Below are 16,891 nucleotides of genomic sequence, written 5' to 3' on the forward strand. Positions count from 1 at the left end.
AATCGGTCGCGGTGGAGCAATCAGAAGACGAACCTCCAACATGGTGGACTGCGGAGGAAGAATATGTGTTGGCAGTGGCATGGTGCGGGACATCAAAAAATCCAACGCAAGTAAACGATATGAGAAAAGTTGCTTTTTGGGAAGCTGTGATTGGGAAATTTCAGACCATTTTGAAGAAGGATGCAAATTATCGCAATCACAATATGTTGAGTAGCAAATGGACTCAAATAAGCAAGAAGTTCACAAAGTCCAAATCCATCTACAACAAACTTTCCTCGCACAAGAAAAGTGGTGCGACCGATTTTGACGTTTACAGAGCAACGAGGGACCAATATCATGTCGAGACAGGTCACGTTTTCGAGCACGAAAATATTTAGGAGATTGTCAAGGAAGACCCAAAATGAAATAAAATGGACACATTTACGGAACAACAATCGAAAAGGTCTTGCAACTCGGGTTCGGTCGACGTTTCGGACGCACATACGAACATCGACCTCAATGCGGACACGGGTGAGATACCGGAAGACTTCAACGACATCAAAGAGATCTCGCCTCGACAACCGATAGGTCGTGACAAAGCGAGGCTGGCTCAAAGACATGCGGAGGAAGGCGAAAGTAGACGTCGAGAGCAAGCGAAAATGAAACAAAAATTTGACGATCACAACGAAATCGCGCGTAAAAGATATGAGTTGCAACGGGAGCATTTGTAGTTCTTTCGTCGTGAAGCCGAGGAAGATCGCATTGCGAAGGATTTGGAAATTCTTCAAACTAGTGAGGAGAATATGCCACCGAGACGGGCAGAGGTGCTCCGAAAAATGAAGGCGAAGATCGAGCGAAAATATTTAGGCGAATAATACTGTTTGGATTTATATTTTTAAATTTATTATGTTTTCGGTCAATTTTTTTTTCCGTTGTAATGTCGTTTTTATTTTTAAAATGGTATGTTTAATTAAGTATTTAATTTAATTATGTTTTATTTAATTTATATGTTTTTTTTAAAATATTATGACATAAATTAAAAAAATAAAACAAATTAGAAAAATAGAAATTAAAAACATCAAAAAGTAAATAAAAAATAAATAGAAAATGGTAGATGTTATCGCATGTTATTTGGTGTTGCTCATTTTCATATTTGGTATTATAACACCAAAATTATGATGATGTGGACGTAATAACATTTTGTTTACACCCAATAGCCTAAAACTTTAATATTATAATATGTAATGGGCCCACAAAAATAAATTACAAGGCTTTCAACTAGTGAAAGACATTAGATGAGGTGGAGTGTTTTTGGGTTTATGTAATGCAAATGGTCTTAAACACTTGAAAATTAGAAGCCTAGAAAATTCGCCTGACATTTTTATCATCGAACACTTGAATCTCAAACGTGAAATACTTCATGACGTTTTTCACAATCATAACAAAAAATGGCAACTTTATGCCAAGTCTAGCAATTCGATCAACGAGGCATATACTATATGTTGACCGGACATTTGTTCCCACAATTTCAAGAATGTTTTGACTCTATGTATTCTTCTTGTGTGCGTTTGACCTGACCATTAACAACAACAAAATAATCAAAAACAATAATAAAAAAAAATGAACAAATTTTGAGATGCAAAACACTTGTTTAACTCTAGTATATTAATATAAGCTAAAAATAAACATATATTTTGTGTAAACTACAAAAGCATCCTTGTTGATAATGCAAATTTTTGACCAAATAGATGTATTTGAAAAAATATTTACCAAATAGGTGTACTTTTAAATATATTTACCAAAACAGTATTTTTTTTTAAAAAAAATTTAATATTTTCAGCTATTGTTCTAAGTTTTATTGTTTTTTAATATATATTTTGACCTTTTTTTAACTCTTTGCTATTAACTTATATAAAACAAAATACAAACATTATGTCTCATTTCATAATCACAAGAAGTTGATTTAATGGCACTAAATGTCCTAAATATTTAATTTTATTTATAAATAATAATGTTAGAAATCTTAAAATAAAACCAACATCAAACATACAATATTTTTTGGTACAAATCCAAAATGACTTCTTACAAAGAATTGTATTCTACTGTTAACATTGATTGCTTTTTTTGGAGTTTTACTATAATTTATACCATTGGACCATCACAAGTTGTCCCGCCCTAATAACAAAGAATTGGAACAATATCCATCTACCAAACTGAACGAAACAGAAATTAAATATAATGCATAAATCAAAATTAAACATAACTATTGGCTGCTATTTAACAGCTTTAACAAAACAGAAATCAAATATAATCCAATAACAAAGAATTGTAACAACATTCATTACAATTGTTTCGGATTTTATATGGAAAAGTCTCATTATTTTGGGAAAAAATTTAATAGTCCTAAAGTTTTTTTGAACAGAAAAGTCTTATTATTTTGAGAAAATTACATAATTTGTCATTTGTTTTTTAAATATAAAAAATGACTTTTTCGTTAATTTGGGCAAAATGTTAAATAATCAGAACTTTTCTGTTCAAAAAAATAAACTTTTAGGACTTTATTAAACTTTTTCCCAAAATAATGAGACTTTTCTGCATTAATCCCAATTGTTCTATTTAACAGCTTTAACATCTATGTTATGAGCTATGCTATCAATCGCACGTTATAACGGTGCTATAGCGGCGTTATAGCGTTTCATGGTAGTCATCAACCGCTATTTTCAACCTAGCAATTTGGTCTTGTGGTAGCGCTATATACCGCTATTAGCCGACTATCAACGAGATAGCGGCGCTACGGGCGCTTTTGCCTTTTCTTTCACATGTGAATACATTTGGGCCAAAGGATTTTTTTTTGTTAAGGAAAAAACAAGTTTTAGTAAGCCCATTACATGTAATTTAAAAAGGCCCAATAAATAACCTAATTAAAAGAATTCAAGGCACCCGAAACTCTCTTTCTATTTCGCTTTCTGTGAACGTGACTCGAGTGCTTGAGGCTTGAGCTGCTATGACGAACGGAAGAACACACCTGCGACTGCGAGGTTGCTTCTAACTCCGTAATTAATCGACCACGAGTCACGACAACTTGAATTTGGTCTTCACCTTCCTTCGATCGGCCTCCACAGCGACAGCATCGCCTTCCCTCTCCCTTAATCGGCTTCCACACTCCACTCCACACAGTAACAGGTATGTAATTTTTCCTCTAATCCTTTCCTTTCTAGACAGTAGACACACACACTGCGACAAATGTGATGTTTCTTATGAGTTATGAGTTAATTTTTAATTGACATTCAATCGAATTTGGTTTCACTCTCCTTCAATCGAACCTTCAATCACTCACTGAGGAAGTCACTGCGAAGCTATGTTAACTGTTAAATCAATGTAATGTTTCTATGAGACTATGAGTTATGATCTTGATAAGTTAATCTATTAGACTGTTAGGAGTTAGGAGGGGGTGTTTGGCTTAGCTTTTTAAAAGGCAAAAGTCCTTTTAGAAAAGTTGCAAAAAGTCCAAAAAGTTGATTTTCCTTCTGTCCAAAATCCAAAAGGAACTTTTAAAAGTCTTTTGCCAAACATTTTAACTCCTAAGCTAAGCCTCTTAAAAGTCTTTTGCCAAACATCTTTTACCTTTGATCTTTTCCTAATACGAACATAAATTCTTCGATTCAAATTCAATTGTGAAGCTATGAGTCCCTGTGAAGCTATGTTATGTAATCTGTTAGGATTTAGGAAATTGGAACATAAAATTGTGATCTTGATCAGTTAATTTGTGTCCATTGTCCATTATCCGTTTATGTTTGTGTACTCATGTACTCTACAGGTTTATTCAATTCAATTGTGACATGTGATTGTGAAACAGGTTTTAATCAATTGTGAATTGGCAAATATGGAAGGGATTGCTTCACATGCTTCTGTGAATCCGCCCACCACTCCTAATACGATATCGGATGCCGGTTGTAAAAGCTAAATGAACTTGTATTCATCCAATACAACACATACAACACAAGGTTGCAAAAGTGTTTCATGTCTTTACAAAACAAATCTTTGGATCCTATTTTGCTACGAGATGCTGAGGAGAATGATGACCGGACAATACCAACGGAAGATGCGCTCCAAGACTTTGTGGATGGTGGTGATGACCTTCTTTGGTCAGATGTGCAAGAAGCAATGGGAGCAAATGTAGACGCTCAACCAAATAATACGAGCAAACGAGAGCATTATAGAGACGATGATGATGATATTAGAGATGTGGGGAATGATCTTGATGAAGAAGTGAATGCCTTGGATGATGTTGACTCGGAAACCGAACCCGTGCCATGCGATTAAACTCTATTTGACACTACATGGTTTCCGTATTACTATATTAGAATATTATGTTATGTTTTTATGTGACTTTTTAGGTTGTATGACATTAATTCTATATAGACTTAAGTATCAATACTCAAATATAGAGATTCTATATAAATATAATATAAAATTATAAATTATATGTAATATTAAAAAAACCGCTATATCATCGTGATAACCGCGATTTCAAATAGCGGCCTATGATCGCTATTGAAATTTTGACCGCGATAATTGCATAGGTTATGAGTTATGCAACAATTGATAAGCTACCTGGTTTAACAGCTGTGTTATAAGCTGACAGGAACCATAAACTAGGGAAAAGAAGGAAGACTACATCAAAAGAAATAAAACCGACAACAGGAAAATGAATGAAAGCAGACTACAGGAAAAAAAAACGAATGCAAACATCATGAACAAATATGAACCTTAGCAGTAGGGTCGATGTCTTAACAGGGGAGGAGAAGGCTATGGTGGCGAGTAGTGGACAGCTCGCTTGATGAGGCAAAGATCGACAGAATTAGGGCTCGTCGGTTGTGGCAGTACCGAAATCGAAGAACAGTTGCAGACTCATCAGGATCTTCTGTCGTGGAGGTGGACTCGCCGGCGTCCGTTGTGACCGGAATCGGACTCGCCGACGTCACTATGGCCGGAATCGAAGAAACAATCGGGCGAACATCGACGTCGGGGGGTTTATTGGGTTTAGAGTGTGCCGTTCAATTCTTTATTTTTTTACTTGGTATTAAATTTTAACCCTAAAGGGTAAATATATTTAAAAGCACACTTATTTGGTAAATAAGTTTTTAAAAAACACCCCTCTTATTAAAAAATAATAATAATAATAATAAAATAAAAAAATAATAATAATAATTAAAAAAAAAAAAAAAAAAAAAAAACTCTTGGTAATGCTCAATGATCACTTCAAATCCTATAACCTGTTTCCCCTTGAAACAGAACAGGTGCCAAAACAAGTTGCGCAGAATTTTACTTAGTAAAATTAAAGATGTCTCATAAAATAAAAGTTTTTTGAATTCTTGTTAAACGAAAGAGTAAATAGTTGAGTTCATCTTCCATTTATAATTTAGTTTCTTGTATAGTTTCTTATTAGTATTTGTATCTTTTTTATATATAAAAATGATGTCTTTCTTATTACAAAAAACTATGACATACATGTACCTATCCTTTTTTTTTAAGAAAACATATAAGTTAATTAGCATCCTTAATTCTTATTATTGCACAATTTTCACTCTAAAAGTGTGAAATTATATTTCTATAAAATTCTCACACTAAACAAAACATACCTTCATAATAATATTCAATTGCAAACAATTTCTTGCCTTCTTGTCATTACCGGTACTCAATCCATACCGAAATAACAACCAAATTTATCTCATAATGTAATTTCTATGTATGTATTTAGAATTAGGAGAGTACATTTTCTCTCATGCGTGAACTCCATATGCCATAATGAAAAGTTTTGCCATCACTGCTAACTGAGACTCCATATGTTTGAATATATTTTGGGTGAACTCCATATGTTTGAATATATTTTGGGTTCAACAGGGGTTTCAAGCTTTCCCTCTTACATCAGAATATTTTTCAATGCCATCTTCATTGTATTTCATCTATGAATTCACCATTAGTGGCAACACTACAATAAGCAGCGAACATCAACCTGTAAAATTTAATTTAATTTGTAAGTTTTATATGTTAATCAAACCTAACATGTTGGTCAGCATATTCCCATATGGTGGGGGTATGTGTATATGCAGTTGAGTAAATTATTTTAATAGATACAAAGACTTGTTTGAATCCTATATATAAAAAGAGAGAAGAAAATGAAATTGAATGTCTAATGCACCAAAAGCACCTTAGTGGCAAACAAAATTAATGCCTTAAGCATAAATCAAAACCATAATCAATTGATTTTCATGGATAATAGGTCGAACAATTGTTGTGCCCTGTTCTATCAACCTACAAAAATATATAACAAGAAAGGAAGAAACCCTAACTTGAAATACAAATTAAAGACCATCTTAAACACATTCCCATTCCTGATACCACCACCATCCCACCAAATTAGTTACAATTTCTAAGGAGGAGAATTAATGGGAAGTTGAATTTGAGACGTACCTATAAAAGCTTCATTCAAAGCTTATTGTCTTTACAAATTTCTACCCAGATGGCTAAATAGTAACTTGAGTTTAGTTGTGGAACCAAAAGTGATGGATGCCTCACCGCTCATACAACCACCATCTTTAAATTACTTGTTTCCCCGTTTCTGCAAGGGCTTGCTCCTATGGAACAAGTCCAATTAGTTAAATAAATAAAACTTCCAAACTCAGACACGAGACCCAAATGATTAACATAATTCTCTATTTCGTCAAAACCTCATCTACAATCAAGGGGACAACAACATGACTAAATCTAATAATACCTTTGAATATGCAGTTGCGGAAGAATTAAGAGCAGCTAAGACACCAAACCCCACCTGATTAACATAATTCTCGATTTCGTCAAAACCCCATCTACAATTAGATCTAGTCGACCAAATTGGTAAACTAATCTATTCCTAACTATCACCGACTATATCTCAATAAGCAAGACTTGAACTCGACTATATCTCAATAAGCAAGACTTGAACTCGTGACCTTTCAAATGAGAGCAAAGACTTGCACTCATGACCTTTTGAAATGAGAGTCATTGTTTACTATTAGACCAAAGGCCCTTTTGTATTATCTATTAGTATTTCCCCTTCAAATCTTTTCCTTAAATTTTGCTATAATAAAAAAAATTCGCTGATAGATTTTGGAATTGACAAGGAGCCGCGGTATTTTTGGTCTTTTTAAAAAATTAGACATAAAAAACCGGAACGGATAGAACCAAAAATTGATTGTCAAAAATTTAAAATGTATATTGTCGTAAAAAAAATGTGCCACTAAAGCACATAATATAGTGGCACTAGGGTGCCACTAAAGATTTACGCCACTAAATGTAATTTTATTTGTAGTGAGGTTTCAACCAACATGAAAGCAACAATTCTCATAATATTCTATAAGTTTCATAATTGCTACGTTATATAATTTCTTAGAATATGATTTTTAAAATCTTGAAATCAATTATGCTATTATATATGACAAATTCACAATTTGGTAAAAATGATTTATATTTTTATAATAATTATAATAATATATTAGAATAGTTTTTAAGCAGATTTTACATAATGTCAAAGAGTATAATAATAATAATTGATTTTTGGTATTTTCAACTAATCATTTTATATTTTCTTAAACTTTGTTTTTTCAATTGTTTAAGGTAATGTACTTTCTTTTTATACCTAAATATGTTGAACAACATTCTTTATTATATATAATATCATTTTATATATTCTTAACGTGCTCAAACTTATATATGACAAATACCATAATATTTATAAATCATCAAATATTTTTGTATCATTATATCAATCTACTTATAATCTTATGATTTTTCATAATATTTATATTTATATTTCACACACGGTATAAGTATATCCTCTTTTAACAATCTACTTTAATTTAATAGATTTATTAGTGATTTATCACATTCTAGATTGCTATTTCACAACCTTTAACTAATACTCAATCCATCCCATATTAATAGTTCATGTTTCCTTTTTGTCTTGTCTTAAAATAATAACCTACTTCTAAAAATAAATATCACTTTTACCAATATACCCCTCATTATTAGTTAACCTACCATGGAATTAAATACAAAAAATGGTAAGACTGACATTTCATTTAATAAAGTTATCGATAATTAATGCTTTTCTTAAAACCGTAAAAGAGAGGATGTAGAAACTCACATTCGATGTGTGATCTCGATCTAGGTTCGTTTTTGTGAAGTTTATCATGAGAAACCGCAAAATAACTATTCTTGAACTTCGAAACACTTTTGCATCTATTTTATAACAAATTAAACTAGAGGGGGTTGTTTTGTAATAGTTTAAACAAAAAGGGGGTTGTTATGTTCAATTTTTAGAAACCATAGGGACTATTTGGTAATAATTTAAATCAATTGGGACAGTTTTGAAATGATTTAAGTTAATAGGGATAGTTTGTGTAATAACTTAACATATAAATAGTTGATTTTTGTCAAGAAATGCAAACAATGGGAGGGGGTCTTCGTCTTCATCTAATCGAGAAGGGAAGCAAAAAAATAAATAAATAATAAATAAAATAAAAAAACGCCTCCAGTGCTTGAGTGGTTCGAGGAAGGAGAAGAACGATGGCATCAAGGCTGCTCAAGTAGTCCCTTAGTTACACTTCTTCGGTCTCGGGAGGAGACGTGAGGATGAGGGACCAAAAGGAGGTTGTTGCCTCCTATGTTTGCATCGGAATGTAATGTCTGCAAATTCAGGCTATACATTTAAGATATAGTAAATAATATTAGCTAAATATGTAGTAGTTGTAATTACTATCCTGTGGATATAAGGCGCGCTTAAATCCGACATCATACGGATAAGTTATGATCCCATGAGGTTTCATGTTCAACCCTATACGGCCAAGTGTGTCGTAAATCATGAATCGGAGATCAATTGATTATTAGCGTAAATAATCTAATGAAAGTCTTAGTAATCATAAAAGCGAGAGTCTGCATATAGAGAACGCTCATAAATCTGACTTCATATGAGGAAGTTATAATTTTTCCAAGTTCCAGCGCAACAATACAGTCACGGAAATTGAAATTCGAATTGGTTGATTGTTAGCCGAAACAATCTAAACAAGAGTTGAAGATCTCATGAATATGATTTGGTCGATATAAAGACAGTCGAGAACGGATGTCGTATGAAAGATTTATGATTTTTATACGGACTTTAGCAATCTAAGCCTATAAAAATACAACTTTAAAAATAAAGTGAGAATTAGCCAATGAAGTCTAATGAAAGTTGTAGTACTCATCGATAGTTACGCGTGGATATAAAGAATGTCGAAAACGGTGCTTGAATGAGAAAGATACTATTTTTCGAAAAGCATCACGCACAGGGTCGGTTGCACGGAACGCACCCTCTAGAAGGTGGAGTGTGGACCACCACCTTTATGACACGTGTCACTAACCTGGAGGAACTGTGTATCATGAATGCGCGACGCGCCTCCCAAAAATCGGCTACAAATAGCATGCCACAACTCCTAACTTCCTCACACCTTCAATAGTCTCTCTCTTCATTTTCTATGGAAATTTAGCTCAATTTCCCCTAGATTTTAGAAGTTTCTAGCGGAGTCCTAATGTCGTCGAAAAGATAGAAGTTTTCGTTTGGAGTTATGCCAGTGAACTTTCCGAACTTTTGTCAGAAATCTCTATAAGTTAAGTTACACTTATTATACTTCAAGTGTAACTTATATTTATATTCATAGTCATTGTTATGAATTTATAAATAATATTTATTAGTGATTCTATTCAAAATACTGATTGATCTACTTACAGTAAGGATGTCTAGGCTAGATTTAGGTCTCGTTTGATAGTTTCTGTCTGGAAAAGTGCTGTATGGAAAAATATTTTGACTGGGAAAGAAATCATGTTGTTTGATTGTACATCTGATTTATTGTGCTGAATGATGAAAAATGACAATATTACCCTGATGTTCTATACCGTGGTGGATGAAGTTGATGAATAATTATAAAAACATACAATTTGTCACACAAAATCAAAATTACATAATAATCATTTAAAAATCCAAATAGAATATCGATTAAGTTATTTTTAGTTTTTTTTTTCAAGTTGATGTTACGTTGTTATTATTTCTAGCAAATTTTATTTTTTTTATAACTCAACATGTGATTTTTGATCGGGTTTATGTCTGATAGTGGTGGGATGTATAAACTTTTTAAAAATATATTAGGATGATGGTGGTGTTGTCCCAAAAAAAAAATAAGAATTAATCCAATAAAAATGAATTAAAAAATTAACTACAAAAATTAATAATCCAACAAATTAATATTTATTAATATATAAATTACATATTTATAAATAATATTTTTTTAATATATAATAATCCAATAAAAAGAATTAACCCTTTAAGAAAAAGAAAAAAAATATTTAAAAGAAGTTAATAATCCAATAAAATAATATTAATTAATACATAAATATTATATATTATAAATATCACTTATTAATATATAATAATGCAATAAAAAAGAAATTAAAAATATTATTTAAAAGAAATTAATAATCCAAGAAAGAAAGAGGTCCAATTTAGGACACAATTGTCTTTCCAGTCTATTCAGCCAGAAATATATGGTTTTGGAGCTTTCTGGGAAAGACATATCTTACTGGGAAAGACCCATTTTTTGTGCATATCAAACTGTCTTTTTGGTCCATTCATCCAGAAAGATCTGTTTGGACCTGGAAAGATGTCTATCAAACGGGGCCTTAGTAAGGTGTTTAAAGTGGGACTTCCAAATAGTATACTTTGTATACCAAATGGACCCTACCTCCGATATGAGTTTACCTGGTTATTCCTTACTTGATAAATCTTGATGTAGACATTTGGTTTGTTGAGGAATCTAGGCTATCATCATAATTGCAAGAAATATAAGACTAATACTTAGTGATATCTATACCTAGGTATTTTTAAGAGAAAAGCTAAAGTCATAGGCAAAATGTTGCCCAAATCACAGTCATCCACCTAAGTCATGAGAGTGCATATTCCCTTTCAATAACATGATTTTAATACAAATATTAATTAAATTATTAAATATATGTCGAAGAGTTTATATGTAAACTATATGATTATTGCGTAGAATATGTGTTAAAAATATATTTGATGATATCAATGTGCGAACCAAATATGGTTCTATATATATATATATATATATATATATATATATATATATATAGAGAGAGAGAGAGAGAGGGAGAGAGCGAGAGAAAGAGAGATGAGGGATCATTTGAGAAAAAAAGGTTGAGAATGAGGGAATGAATATGGATCACTCATTCCGAATTTTTCGTTTAAGCGCTCCAGCGTACCGGGGCCAACGGAACAGATCATATTTATATATGAAGACGTATATTCATATATGAATAAGTATAGAGGAAGTGATTATTCATATATGACTATGGTGGCGGTGGTTGGTGGCGGAGGTGGTGGTGGTGGTGGTGGCGGTGGAGGTTGGTGACTTTGGTGGTGGTGGTTGGTAACGGAGGGGAGGTGATGGATTCATATATGAATACACTTACATTTATATTCATATATGAATATTATCAATCATCCTTCGTGCCAGTACGCCGAAGCGTTTTGCAGAAAATTTAAATGATTAGGTGAGAATGATTCTCCTATTCTCAACCTTTTTTATTTTCTTAACTGAATTTACACACACACACACAGATATATATATATATATATATATATATATATATATATATATATATATATATATATATATATATATATATCAAAACACCTAATATACAAATATATATCATATAAGCAACCTACCCCATCCCTCCGATCCTCACACAATCAATGCTTTCAGATTCAGAAATGAATGGATTTACCTAATCCATACTCTCGGATCAGGAATAAATAATTATATTAAATCCATACTCTCGGATTAGGAATGAATGACTTTGTCTAGTCCCTACTATTGAACTAAGGACAAATGATTATGCCTAATCCATACTCTCGAACGAGGGAAAAAATGATTATGCCTAATCCATACTCTCAGACCAAGGACAAATGATTATGCCTAATCCATACTCTCGGATGAGTGGCAGAGAACTATGCCTAATCCATACTCTCAGAGCATGGATGAATGTTAGAGTTGTATCCTCTGTGTATATCTCTCACATATTCTTAAGGATGTAATACCCAATATCCATCTTAATTAACTTAGGTCTTTTGTGTTAGTCTTATTTTATCTCTGGTAAGACTATGATGCTCTACTCCTAATACTCCTATTTTAATTATCACAAAATAATATATATATATATATATATATATATATATATATATATATATATATATATATATATATCGTAACACATATAGAACCGTACTTGGTTCGCATATCATATTTTATCTATTATGTTCTTAAGACATATTCCAGGTAATAAGCATATAAATCACTGTAACAACTGTTTCAAATCGTTTCATAATTCGAGGCCGTGACCCGAGGATCAGTTATCATAAGGCTTCGGGTCTTTAGGGAAAGAGAAATTTATACCCCTTTGGATGTGGGTAATGTATATTAGGTGATCCGAGAGTTCGGTTGGTGCATTGTAGCCCGAGGGTATAACCGTAAAGTGATAGTTCGGGCCTTTTATGAATTTTGGATTTATGTGCAAAAAGGTTTAGGGAAAAGGAGAGTTGATAGGATTGTAGAGCTTCTCATTAGCTTTCCTTGGATATAAGGCTCATCGAAATCGGAGTTGAAACGAAGAAGTTATGACCGTTTGAATTTAGGGAGGTTTTGGGTTAAACCGCGTACGATGGGCGTACTCAACATGTATGTTGGGTGTGCTAGGCATTCCTGGAGTACGCTGGGCATACCTGGAATACGTTGGGCGTACACGATCATAGTCTAATAGCATACTACAGCCTAACCACATCCAAATAACTTTAGTACAATGGCATTAGGCACGTAGAGACTGTACTACCAGTTATACTCTATTAGCTTATATATCCTAACATACATGGATATATATTTTAATACATATTATAATGAGGTAACTCACCTGACTAAGGTGGAAGATCCTCGAGAAGCTAGCTCCTAGGCTAATGCTTCAGCTTATCTCTTTTAAACAACCTTAGCACGAATATTATTGTGCTTAAGTAATCGATTTATTTATACTATTTATTGGATTCCTTAACAATCTCAATGAATATATCGAGATCTATCAAATAACAAATGACCAGGTAAGATCATATTCGAGGTAGGATCCGTGTGGTATACAAACTACAGTGTTTGAAAATCCCACTTTAAACACCTCACTAAATCTAGCCTAAACATCATTCTCGTATGTAGATCAATCAATATTATGACTGGAATCACTGATAAATCTTATTTATACAATCATAATAACGACTATGAATATAAATATAAGTTACACTTAAAGCATAGTAGGTGCAGCTTAACTTACAGAAATTTCTAGCAAAAAATCAGGAAGTCCCAGGAATTACTCCTACCCGAAAGGTCCTTTTCGTTGGGGTCCTAGATACCTCAGAGCCTTGCTAAAATGCTTAGAAGCTCAGAAAAATATGGACTCCAATGGAGTAAAATGTTAGAGAGAGAGAGAGAGAGAGATTGAATTGTGAGTGAAATGGGCTAAATGCGTTGCGCACCATATAGAACATTTCTTCAACCTGACACTAGTCCATTGCTTTATTGCCATGTGTCGTCTTATCGTTGCTCCAACCTGACATTGCTCCATTGTTCTATTGTCACCTGTCGTCCAGGGCCGGTCCAAACATATTTTAGGCCCGGGGCAAAAAGAAAAAGAAGGGCCCTGCATATGACCTTATGTTTGATTAAAAAATCATCATAAGTGAATACGAACACAACTACACTTTGTTGTATTGAACTACATAGGGAAGGGGGAGGGTTTGGTTTTGTTAGTGGTTGCAGATGTATAAGTGAATAAATAATGATACCAAGGATGCCAGTTTATAAACCCAGAATCAAAATAATTATCTCTTGATACAAGCATGCATTTCCCTAGAATAAATTCCATAATTTCTATTGGTTATTCCAAACAATATATATTACAACTTTCATAAGTTTGTAATCGATTCAGAACAACATCAAACTTCTAAGCTTTAAGAATCAAGTTAATACCTAATCGATTCACAGATTCAGAACCGATTCGAGCCGAAAGAAACGATTGTACCTCTAATCGATTCTGAACCAAGATCAAACCTTTGAGACTTTATCTCCTAATCGGATTTTATCTCTTAGTCTAAAACTTTCGGCATTTTACGGAACCAAGAATGAGAAATAAATGAATTAGAAACAAAAAAACATAAATAAAAGTAAGAATAAAAATCGGAAGCTTTCATCAAACCCATTACTAATAGATTCAGTAGTCAGATTCAAATACTTTGCAAGAGAATCAAGAGGCTGAAGCAGAGAAAGGGAAAGTGAGATGGAGATTGGGATAACCATAAAGATATTGTCAAACCAAGAGAGAGATTTGAGCCTTATGATGTCCATTCATAAGGTCACCAATAATAATGTGGTAATCGATTCACGAGATGTCGATTCGGTTCCCGCCTAATGTGAATTGTCGATTCATGAAGGCGCCCTAATTCCCGTTGCTTACGCTTTTTGCGTTCCTGCTTGCAGCTTCCCAGAGATCCATGTGTGTTCCAGTGCACTATGTTTACTTTCTTGGACTGATATCAAGTTGGGCTAGCTTGGGCCTCTTAGACACACGTATAGATTAATTTTTCTTATATAAATATATATACTATAAATCTCAGAAATTTTGGACCCTTAGAGACATGGGCCCTGGGCGGTCGCCCGGGTTGCCCACCGTCAGGACCGGGCCTACTGTCGTCTTATTGTTGGTCCACATCCCTCCTTCTAGAATGTTTCCATGTGTCATCTTATTGTGGCACCACGTATCGCAACCTCATGGTGCCACATCATCGTGTCGGTTGGAAGACCCAACTCTCACTTGGCCACGTGGCGCACTTCGGTGCTGTCATGTCATCACATCAGGTATTTTACCAAAATCTTCGAACAACCATAAAGTTTGCATAAGAGCTCCGTTTTCAACGTTCTTTATATCCCTAGAATCCTCTTGACGAGTACTACAACTCTCCTTTTGGTCTCAATAGCTAATTCTCACTCTATTTTTAAATTCATATTTTATAGAGCTTATATTGTTAAAGTCCGAGCGAAAATCGTAACTCCTTCATACGAACTTTGTTCTTGAATACCTCTATATCGACAGGTTCGTATTTACGGGATCTTCAACTCTCTTTTATATTGTTTTGGCAAACAATCAACCGATCTAGATTTCGATTATGTGTTGCATTGAAACTTCGAAAAATCATAACTTCCTCATACGAAGTCAGATTTGGACGTTCTTTATATGCATGCTTTCGCTTTTACGGTTACTATGAATTTTGTTTATATTACTTAGGCTAATAAGCAACTTATCTCTGATAACTTTTTACGACACACTTTGACGTACAGGGCTATAAGTGAAACTTCGAATAATCATAATTTCTTCCTATGAAGTTAGATTTAAGCGTTCTTTATACCTACAGAACTTTTATTGACATATACTACATGTTTATGATGTTTATTTTGGCTAAAAAGTGATATATTTCTACTTTGAATTTTTTAAACAGACGATTTATATTGAATTCTACTGTAAATTGAAAACGAGGTGTTATAGATGGTGTCACTGATGATTTTCTGAGAAAATTAGCGAAAAAGATGAAGAATAGCATTAGGTTAATATTTTAGGTTGGAGTAGGGTGGAGTGGGGTGGGTTGAATTACTTTTTTCATTCTCTTTTTTAAAATAGAAAATAAATTATAATTAAATTAAAAATAAAACAGTGAGGGCAATATAGTCATTTTATTTCTAGTAAAGGATACAACGTGCAAGCATAAACTAACGACGGATGAAACATGCACGTTTTAAACAAACGATGAACAGTCCGAATTAAATTTTGTAAATAGAGACTAAACATGTCTTTCTTATTTGGACGTAGATGCACTGAATCTTAAAAATTTGCTTCGTTCTTCTTAGGTCATATTTTTACTGAAAAAAAATAAATAATAAATAAATAAAGCTGAATATACCAAAACTCGTAATTTTTCGTCCTCTTTCATTAGAGATTCATATTGATATATAAAAAACAAACTTTTTTTCAAAAACAAAAAAACACTTCGTTTTCTTTATTTTATTAATAGTTAGGGTTTACATATGAATAAAAAAATAATATTTTTCTTTCAAAAGTTATGTTCAGATTTTCATGTAAATCTTAACTATATCGAATGTTTATTAAAAAATCACATGTAAATACTTATTGTAACTGATTTTTCCAACAATTTGTGATTATTTACATTTGAATTTGATTAAATTCACTTATGATTATCAATAAATTCATTTGTGTATGATCAAAAGGTTGAAATAGTCAAAACAAAATCAAATGAATTTAGGTAGATTTCATATTTAATTTAGTTAGATTCACATATGAATGTAAATTTTTGTTCCAATTTACATGTAAAATTGATATATTTAGTTTGGTGATCATTCACATAGATATTTTAATTAACATTCATCAAAAAAATGTGAATGTGGACTAAAAATAGATATATTTTAACGATCTTTGTACACAATGATCATTTATATAGAATATTAACCATAAAAATTGTTATATGTTAATGAGTAATTTTTTAATTATCAATAATTTTTGAAAATATAAGTACAATAACTATTCATATGTGAATTATCTTCAAGAAATATTTAATACAATCCAGATTCACAAGCAAATTTGAACAACACTATTGTACAAAGGGACCAAAAAATAAGAAAAAAATTTGTTTTTTATATCAATGTCAATCTCCATTTAAAGA

General features: G+C 32.5%; 2 long non-coding RNA genes across 2 annotated transcripts; one reads left to right on the forward strand and one right to left on the reverse strand.

Moving 5' to 3' along the window:
- The first annotated feature begins 2,932 nt into the window (after nt 1-2,932).
- Nucleotides 2,933-4,422, forward strand: LOC145116084 (uncharacterized). Its single transcript, XR_013711863.1, has 2 exons — nt 2,933-3,162; nt 3,836-4,422. It is a non-coding gene; the product is annotated as an uncharacterized LOC145116084 (long non-coding RNA).
- A 1,208-nt stretch (nt 4,423-5,630) lies between these two features.
- On the reverse strand, nt 5,631-6,903 carry LOC145110892 (uncharacterized). The gene is made up of 3 exons (XR_013710101.1): nt 6,758-6,903; nt 6,454-6,617; nt 5,631-5,995 (listed from the first exon to the last, which is right to left on the reverse strand). It is a non-coding gene; the product is annotated as an uncharacterized LOC145110892 (long non-coding RNA).
- Between the last annotated feature and the right edge of the window lie 9,988 nt (nt 6,904-16,891).

Source organism: Lactuca virosa, chromosome 5 (genome assembly GCF_052849685.1).
Source record: "Lactuca virosa cultivar CGN04683 chromosome 5, Lactuca_virosa_CGN04683_v6, whole genome shotgun sequence".
Lineage (NCBI taxonomy): Eukaryota > Viridiplantae > Streptophyta > Magnoliopsida > Asterales > Asteraceae > Lactuca > Lactuca virosa.